We start from the raw sequence: 9,395 nt of genomic DNA, 5'->3' as shown, positions 1-9,395 counted from the left end.
CCTCCGCCAGCCGTCGGATCAAGCCTTACAGATCCGACGGCCCACCTCAATATCGGAGCGCCGTCCACGTCCGTCCTTTACCTCCCGAGAACATGACGTTGCGCCTCGTCATGCCTCCGCCACGCGTCGCCCGTTAGACCATCTCGGAGCTCCCTCTGACACCCTGGGCATCGTACTCTAACCGCCCCGAGAGACCGTGACGGTTAGAGCCTTAACCGTAACCGTCACGGCCTAACTTCCGCCTATCCGCTACTTGACCGTCCCGCCGCGTCCAGCTCACTGCTGAGTGGACCGCCACCTCACCCCCGTTGACCAGTCGTCTGCTGCCACGTCCTCCCCGATGACGTCAGCCGACGTCACGTCACCATGACCCACCAATGACGTCATGCTGACGTCATCCTATAAAAGCGCCAAATGGGTAAAAAATCGCATATTAACCAAATTCCGCGTGTTTTTTACCATTTTACTGTTGTGTCTGCTGAATTCTCTGCTTAACCGTTGCTGCCCGAATTTTCGCCAACCTGTGAATTCGACCAAGGCGACCGCTCCAGTACCTGCGCCACACCTTACCACGACCTCTGCACGTCGAATTACAGGTATTTACCCTGCTCTGCCCTCCATACGACCTGCATTCTTATCTAAACTACTCACAGGCACGATAGGACCGTAAAACAAACTTTTCACCGCTGGAACCAAGTTATACCTCCACCATTGTCCCTGTGAAATCCAAAACTTCCTCGCAGAGTGCTAACAAACCGCAATTCAGCTGAAAACCCCTCGTCCTGCGTGTTCTCGGCCAATGCCCCTCTGAATACCTCTGAATTACTACCAGGAGCCAAATTGAACACCAAAAGAGTCTCTGTAACCAATTACCAGCAGTATTTCAATTTCTAGCTGGTAAGTTCCCTCCTGACAGTTCAGAAAATCAAGTTTTACCACAGAGGGCAATCTGCAGTCTGTCTTTGCCACTCAATTGTCCAATTGCAACTGTTTATCCCTTCACAAGCTATGGAGCCCCCCATTGCTCTTAATATCAAGCCTATCAATGCTCCCCATCAAGAATTGGCATGGAAGCCCCTGGGAGACATGGACTACCAGATGTTAGACTGGTTCCCTATGGGAACTAAGTATAATGTCCTAATGTTTAATGAACTGAGAGCCCAGCACATGAGTGGAGCAGATATCCTGGGGATTTGGGAATCAAACTTGCCCATATATAACCTTCCCCAAGTCAATCCAATGCCAGAACTCATATACAGTTGCCAAGAGTGCTATGACCCCAGCCAAAGGGCAGTCATTAGCCCCACAGGCCTAGTTTTGTTCCAGATTACTCCAGAGAGTATTAATCAGATGCTGCATTTCCACACAGCCAAGAAATTAACCCCTCTTTCCATGCAAGATTTGATAAAGAGAGGAAATAACCTATCCAATGACCAGATTGTGAAGATTAACCAACTGTTTGTCACACCTAGCTCTGAAGCAGTCAGAACCCCTCCCATTGGGTACCAATACCTGAATGAGTTGGGCAGGATGATGGTGGACTTAATTGGATATGTCCTGGGATTCAGAGGACTGGAAGATGTAGATGACAGCATATTGGCAATGTTGTCCATATTTGCCCCGGGTAAGCCTCCAGCTATCCACTATGATTATGCAACCTATATAGCTGAGAAGATTCATGACCAGTTCATGAACTTGAAGAGGGAGAGGCTGTTCAGATACACCTCCTACATATATCATCTGTTCTTGTTCAACCAGCCAGCTACCTTCTCTGTCCCTTTGAGGCCACTCAACGCCCAAGGAACCCCAAGATCAGTTGTTTTTTGGACCCCTGTGTTCCATTGTACTTCAGTATCTCCTTATACATACTGTGAATTTATTGACTTATTTGTACATCCAGCCCTAACAGTGCTGCAAGGTGCCCCTCCTCCCAGGCTGACCGATGAAATGAAGAGAATTCTTCATCTGAACAAGCTTTACAACATTGGCAACTGGTACTTCTACCAGAATCACACAGTCATTAGGGTGTATGGATGTGAATTAAATCCATTTAGGCTGCCAAGGTACGTTCCCATGAGACTGTTTGCCTTAGAATACTTCAGGCAATTTGGGAACTCAGATTACCTACACTTTCAGAGTAAAAACAAGAAATCACAGTTGAAAGTGAGAAATCAGCTAGGTCCCTTCTTATACAACAGGAAGGAGGAAGGCTGGAAAGAGGCAGACAGGATCCTGGAAGGACTCCAATTGAAAACCAGTTTTGAATGGATTCCATATGACCCTAACCACTCTATTTCTCTCAGGAGGATCAGGTATAAGTTAGGCAACTATGCACATGCAAGACTACCTGAAATTGAGAAATATGCAAATGCACCAGACTGGGAAGAGGGCACATTAATAGAGCAAATGACTAGTGAAGAAATACTTGAGCAAGAGGCTAGAAATGTCCAAAAACAAGCTGACTTGGAAACTTGTGGACAGGTGCCTACTTCCTACAGGAGGCGAATTGGGACAGCCACCACAACACCAGCAACACAACAGCAAACTGCCAAGCAGACAACCCAATCAGCAAGCAAGGACAAAGGCAAACAGGTGGAACAACCACCTATATTAACAGAAGAACAGGTTGACACCTTGCTACAGCAGCAAGAAGAAATGGAAGAACGGGAGTTGGGGCAGCAACAAGAGAAACCACAAACTAGTGGGCAGCAGCCATTACAGCAAAGTAAAGAGACAGATTTGCCTGGTTCTACAGAACAGCAGCCCCAAACAGAGTTGCCTCCAAGAACAGACATAAATGTGGACAGCTCAGTCCTCCAAACACCTCAAAAGGAGGACTTAACCAGAAAGAGAGAGAGAGAGACTCCCCAGACTTCATCCTTTATCAGAGGAGAGAAGAGACAAAGATTGAATGACTCCCAAGAGGAGGACATGGCAGTAAGGCAGGCCATGGGCATGGGCCCACCCAGTGGAGAACTCTCGGCCAGCTCATCTCAAAGAGGACCAGATATGACAATGGGAGGAGAGGTCAGCTCTTCTGGCCAGCATAGAGAGGGGCACTCAAGTATAAAGCAACAGTTCATTGAAATCAAAAGAAGGAGTGATCCCATAAAAGTGCAACTTTATGATCACTTGTTAAAACTAGCCCCCAGCAACCAGCAGAGACTAATGTCTGCTTTTGATGTAAGTGAGGGCAAAATGATAATGAGCCATTTCATGCCCACAACTTTACATCCCCAGTCCACCTCAGACTATTTAAGAACCAATATGGAGGTTCTGGCTAAAGATATTCACCCCATGGATAAGATAGAGTTACACAAACAAACGGGTGAAATGGTGTATGCCTCCCTGGCAGATGAGACACTGGAAAATTACAAGTTAAAGAGCAGCCTAGACAATACATCATCCCAGCTAGAATTGGAACGAGCATCCTCACAAGCCAAGGACAACAGGATCAAATCCTTGGAGGAAGTAATCATAGAGATAGGACATGATCCCAAGGATGTCAAAGGCATCCAAGAACTGCTGAAAATAAGGGATGCAGACATGGCAGCCCTAAGAAAGAAAATCAAACTCCCGGCCACCATCCATCCACAAACAGATGAAGTTGCCCAGCAACGGCAAGAAAAAGATACCACAGACCTGCTGGTATCCTTATACAAAGAGCTGGTTAGGACTCAAGACCAGCTAGGACAAACTGAGGCTGCAAAGGCAGCACTACAGGAAGCACTGAAGCAAAGAGAAGAGGGCCAACCCTCCCAGCCTCCTCCTGTGATAATAAATCTTGAGGAAGCACCTCCGATCATCACTCCTCCCCCTCAGCAAACAGGAGCTACAGCATCATCCACAGCCCCCACAACAACATCAGAGCAAGCTGCTAGCCTAGATATGCAGAAGCTACAAGCAGAGATCCGAGCTATGGAGGCTCAAATGAAAGAGCTGGATGGGCTCAAACAGAACTTGGCTAATGTTCATGAGAGATTTGATAAAAGCAAACAAAATGAGGCAGCCAAGGAAAGAGAGGTGAAAACCCTTAAGAGAAGGATTGCTGAGCTGGAAAAGGAGCTTGCACTGGAAAGGGTGACAGCTGACATGAAAGCAGTGTTGTGGAGCAACATTGGGAGATCCATTGCCAAACAGTGGCAATACATTGAAACCATGGATGAACAAATGGTGCTCATCACCAAAGCTAACAAAGAGATACAAAGAGCAAGGGCAAGCCTTGGGCACATGCCAGAAGCAGCTACCAGGATGATCAATATCCTGAATTACAAGACCAGCACTCAATTGGCCACCATGGGAATCAACAACAGAACAGAAACAATTGCCATAGCCAAGAGAGTTGTTACTCTGAGAAACTTGATTGGAACCTTGGAAAGAAGGACACAGGACATGCAGACAGAAATTAACAGGTTCCTGGAAAAGTTTGTAACACTACAGAACAGAGGCCTCCCCAACATTTTGAGCAGCGTGGGAAGACTGCTCACCCTGGACAACTATAACAAGAGAATTGATGCACATGCAGTAGCAGAGATTGCAAAACCTCCCAACACTTCAAAGGACACAGGGCCAGCCACAGGGCAAATGATGTATGACAGGGTAGAGAACCTGTTTTTTATTATGAATGAGATAGAGCATCTGTTTGACACACCACCCAACTTCTTCAAATTCACTGAGGCAGATGAGACTCTAGGGGCAATTTTGGCACATCAACTGCCCACACAGGATGTCTGGAGGCATTTGACCCAGACAATTTTAACGGGACAGAACCAATAGCGTAAAGGAAAAGAAGCAGGTACATACAGTGACAATTTTGGGAATTAATACCCACAGGAAAAGGCAGAGGCTGAGCCAACTCAGCCAGACCAATAACTCACCACCAGCGGCAGTCAAAGTCACAACTGACAGGTCCGAGACAGAGTGTACCAGCCTACAGTCGGGTTTTCTATACATTAACTCCAAATATTCAGACCGACTTAGCTGTTCTTATAAAGCTAAATATCTTCTGACAGAGCATTAAAATGCCTGCACTGTGTATTAAATGTGTAATAAATTTTTGACATAATATCTTAAAGAGTTGGTGAGAATGTAAAGACTGAGATAACGCAGAACTCAGATATTTTCTGTAGACCACCGCTAGTATATATACACCCTTCACAGATGCTGAAGGGGTTGCTGTAATTTCCTCTTGGAGAACTTCCATCTGTTGTAATATTTTCAGAGAACTAATACAAAGGAGGAATGGAACTTCCGGAAGCTTGGTGCACTTGATGTCTTGTGGTGAATGATGCCTGTTACAGGATTCCATGGGTGTTGCTTTAAAACTATAAGTATTCTCAAATCTTTTGTCGTGTCTGTTTTGAGTCTTTTGTTCTCTTTGTCGTTCTAATGTTTTACACTTGATAGCAAGGTGAAAGGATAGTACCAGGATTTAACCATGTTTACCCTGGACTCAAATTGAGCTATTATATATGTTTTCCTCATATACAGTAACAGAATTGTAATTCTTAATTGCTGCAATTCAAAACTGTGTTTTTATTGTAACAGTCATTCTCAGGGATTCAACTTTTGCCCCTGTGACCTCTGTTTTATCCTCCAAATTCTGTCACTTGGAAATAGGTAAACTATAAGTGGAAATTCTTAAATGCTTTCACTTTGTGCTGCTTGTTTCCTGTCATTTAGCCAAATTATGTTTTAGTGAAGCACTCAAAAGGCCCTGTAAGTTCCATCCTTCATCTCACAGATTCAAACACATTTAGCCACAGACTCCATTGCCCAATGATATTCAACACATCTGAAAACTACATCACTGAAGTCCAAGGGAATTTCTTCAACCAAAACACAAAAATAACCTGCACCTAACACCTAGCCTAAAACACCATCACTGTAGATATAAAATCATAAAGAGAGAGCCCTCTCTAATCGCTGTTTGGCTAGAAACAGTGATTAAAAGATTGGTTAGTGGTTACCCCGGCCGTATTCCCTTGGGAGTCATAGGGAACAACCTGGGTGTTAACATAATTGGCGACTCCACTGGGGATGAGCTATTCAATCACTACCTATCTTCCAAAGCTTTCATCAAGCCTGAAACTAGCCAAGACATCTTAGAACTGTTTCTCTGATACAGGGACAGTCTTAGGGAAGAGCTAACTAGGGAAACTTATCCTAGCTTTGAAACATATATAGTCATTCCAGAGTTCTTATTTTTCCCTTATAAATACAAAATTTCTGTATAAAATTCTGATAGAACACTTAGAAGCTGGCTCCTAAAAGAAACCCAAGGCATACTAGAGCACATCCTGACCCTGATCAGCCTGTCATTGTTGATAACCCAAACATCATTCCAAAGAACATAAGGAAACAACACAAGCAGGATAAGCCTGCTGATTCAGATATAAGGTCAGACCAACCCATCCTCATTCCCACTCCTTGCAAAGTCCTTTTTCGTTCCACACCCAACTCCCCTAGTTCATCTTCAACCCCTCAAAGTCCTACCTTTCCATCTTCACCATCTGCACATACTCACTCAACCAGTTCTCCACTTGTTATCCATCCCATTAACCCCAGTACACCTGTAATCCCAGTTGTCCCGTTTGTCCCTATCAACCCTATTAACCCTATAAACATGGCTAACAGATATGCACCATTGCAGATTCCAGCCAATGCTCCAGCTCTACCACATGATTACCAAACTAGACTCTCATTTTTTGACTCCCAGGGCCCTATGACAGCTACCCAGCATGCCAAGAAGATGCAAGATCACTTTGAGACCTTTGAAATAGATGATGACAGTGTGAGAATGAGAATTTTTGTCCAGAGCCTAACTGGAGATGTCAGAACTTGGTTTAGATCACTGAATGCAAATTCCATTGCAACCTCTGAAGCTCTGTATCAAGAATTTACCAACAGATGGGAGAAAAAGAGAGATCCACACCATATACTTGGGGAATACAACACCATTAGAAGAGGTCCCCAAGAAACAGTTTTAGAATATTGTGCTAGATTCAATAACATATACAATGCTATTCCCCAGAACTTAAGGCCACCTCCTGATTTGGCCCTTTATAATTTCCCTGATGGTTTTGATTCTGATATGGCCTATCAGTTGAGAGAAAGAGACCCACCAACCCTTGCTGAAGCCCAAAGAGTTGCAGTCACTGTAGAGGCCAACCTAATTGCCAAAAGAAACAGGGCAAAGCTGGAAAAGAAGGTTGGTTTCAAGGAAGAGCCCTCTGGCTTTGATCAGAAGTTGGATGCAATACTAAACAGCATGAAAAGACTAGGTGAGAGAGTGGAATCAGTAGAAAGAAAGTCATCCTGGGAAGCGCCACAAAACAATATTCCTAGAAACCCAAATTTTAGGAGAACACAAAACCCCAATACAGGAAAAACAGGTGCTGACCAAGATATCAGACCCCCTTTTCAAGAAAATTATGCAGAAACCTCCTCAGCCAATCAGCTCAATGAAGATCCTGAGATCAATTTAATAGGGCTGGATGGTAAAAGCCATGTTTTCCTGACACAGGAAGACCATGATGAGGATGAAAACAAAACATTCCAAACACAATCAGGAGAATCCTTTGACTTCAAGCAAGGATATGATACTGCTGTATATGAAGTTCATAAGCAGTACAAACTAAGAAGTCGGACTGTGAATGCAAATCAGCCAGAAAAGGTAAAGGATAAACAACAATCTAAAGAAGACTCAGTCACTGAACCTAATCACAAAACAAACTTACCTGCAAAGGAAGTAGTGGTTGAGGAGGTCACTGAACTACTGCCTACATCTCAAGAGCCCACAGTAACTTCATCCTCTCACCCAAATCCGAACATCACCCCTCAAAACATGGGCATGAGGGGCAGGTTCCAAAATCAAGATGAAATCCAACCAGAAGAATCATTGAACAAGGAAAGGACTCCTGTCCGTGACCTTAAAATTCAGGTGGATAAACCCTTTGACTTAGGGGTAGAGATTGGCAAGTTAAAGGTAGCAATTCCCCTCTCAGAGTTAGCAAAGCATGACATATACAAACAACAGATCAAAAAATCCCTTCAGCTCACCAACAACAAAGATGATGTAAATGTGCTAGATGACACTCCAGAATTACTGTTTGGTCCAGAGGTAGATGGAAAAACAACAGTCACAGGGGTCTTACCTTTTTATGTCAGTTTGCATGTTCATGATAAAATACTGCACAATGCAATGTTTGACTCAGGTGCATCTCATAACCTCATGCCAAAAGCAGTCATGGAAAGATTAAATTTGGATATAACAAGACCATACAAAGACCTGTTTTCTTTTGATTCTAGTCAAGTCAAATGCTTGGGCCTGATTAAGGATTTGTGTGTGTCCTTAGTCCAATTTCCCAACAAAACCATTTTAATGGATGTTGTTGTTGCTGATATCCCACCCAAATATGGAATGCTTTTATCAAGATCATGGGGAGCCAAACTCCAAGGCTCCCTGCAATTAGACATGTCATATGCAACCATCTCTGTCTTTGGACAACCCAAAAGACTTTATAGGGAAACACTCATGAAATACATGGTCAGCAGTGAAGAAAAACCTCAAAACTTTCCAATATATGCTGTCCATTCAGACATAGACTCCTTCATTCTATTCAATGACAGCACAAGCTCCTTGAACGATGACATTAAGACTGAAATACCCATACAAGAACAAAACATCGGTCAAATAAGTGACTCCTGCCAACTTTCAATCAGTCCAACAGCTCCCATTCACCCTCCACCGATTGTAGAAATTTGTCAAACAAATGATGAAACTATTCTAGGAGACAAATGGAAAAGGAAACCTCAACTCATGCTCACATGGCCATCCCATGAAAAGAATTTAAGATCCCCTGACCAGCAAGATAGTCTGTGGGTCCTAGAGTTTGATGGCTCAGTCAACAAGTTAGGGGCAGGGGCTGGAGTGTGGATACATAACAAAGAGAAAGCCTGTGCACAAGGCAGGGCTTATAGATTGAACTTTAGATGCACTAACAACATGGCAGAGTATGAAGCTCTGCTACTAGGCCTCAAAATTGCAAAATCATTACAAGCACATAGCCTCTCAATCATGGGGGACTCCGATCTAATAATTCAACAAGTAAAAGGGGATTTCGTCACCAATGACAAAAGATTAAGGTCCTATAGGTCTGCTGTAATTGAAATATTAGAAACTTTCTCCGAGTTTGTTCTCACAAAGATTCCAAGGGGCCACAATCTCCATGCTCACAGCTTGGCAACATTTGCCAGCACCTTCAAATTCCCATTGCAGCCCAACAATTGTTTCACAGCAGAAGTCAAATATAGGCCTTCTATCCCAAACAATGTCAAAGAGTGGCAAGTATTTGAGAATGATAGGCAAATAAACAACTTTCTAACCTTGCAAC

This window comes from Pinus tabuliformis, chromosome Q, assembly GCF_031772625.1.
Source record: "Pinus tabuliformis cultivar Carrire ecotype Pingquan chromosome Q, CPIR1, whole genome shotgun sequence".
Lineage (NCBI taxonomy): Eukaryota > Viridiplantae > Streptophyta > Pinopsida > Pinales > Pinaceae > Pinus > Pinus tabuliformis.
This window is presented reverse-complemented; position numbering follows the sequence as displayed.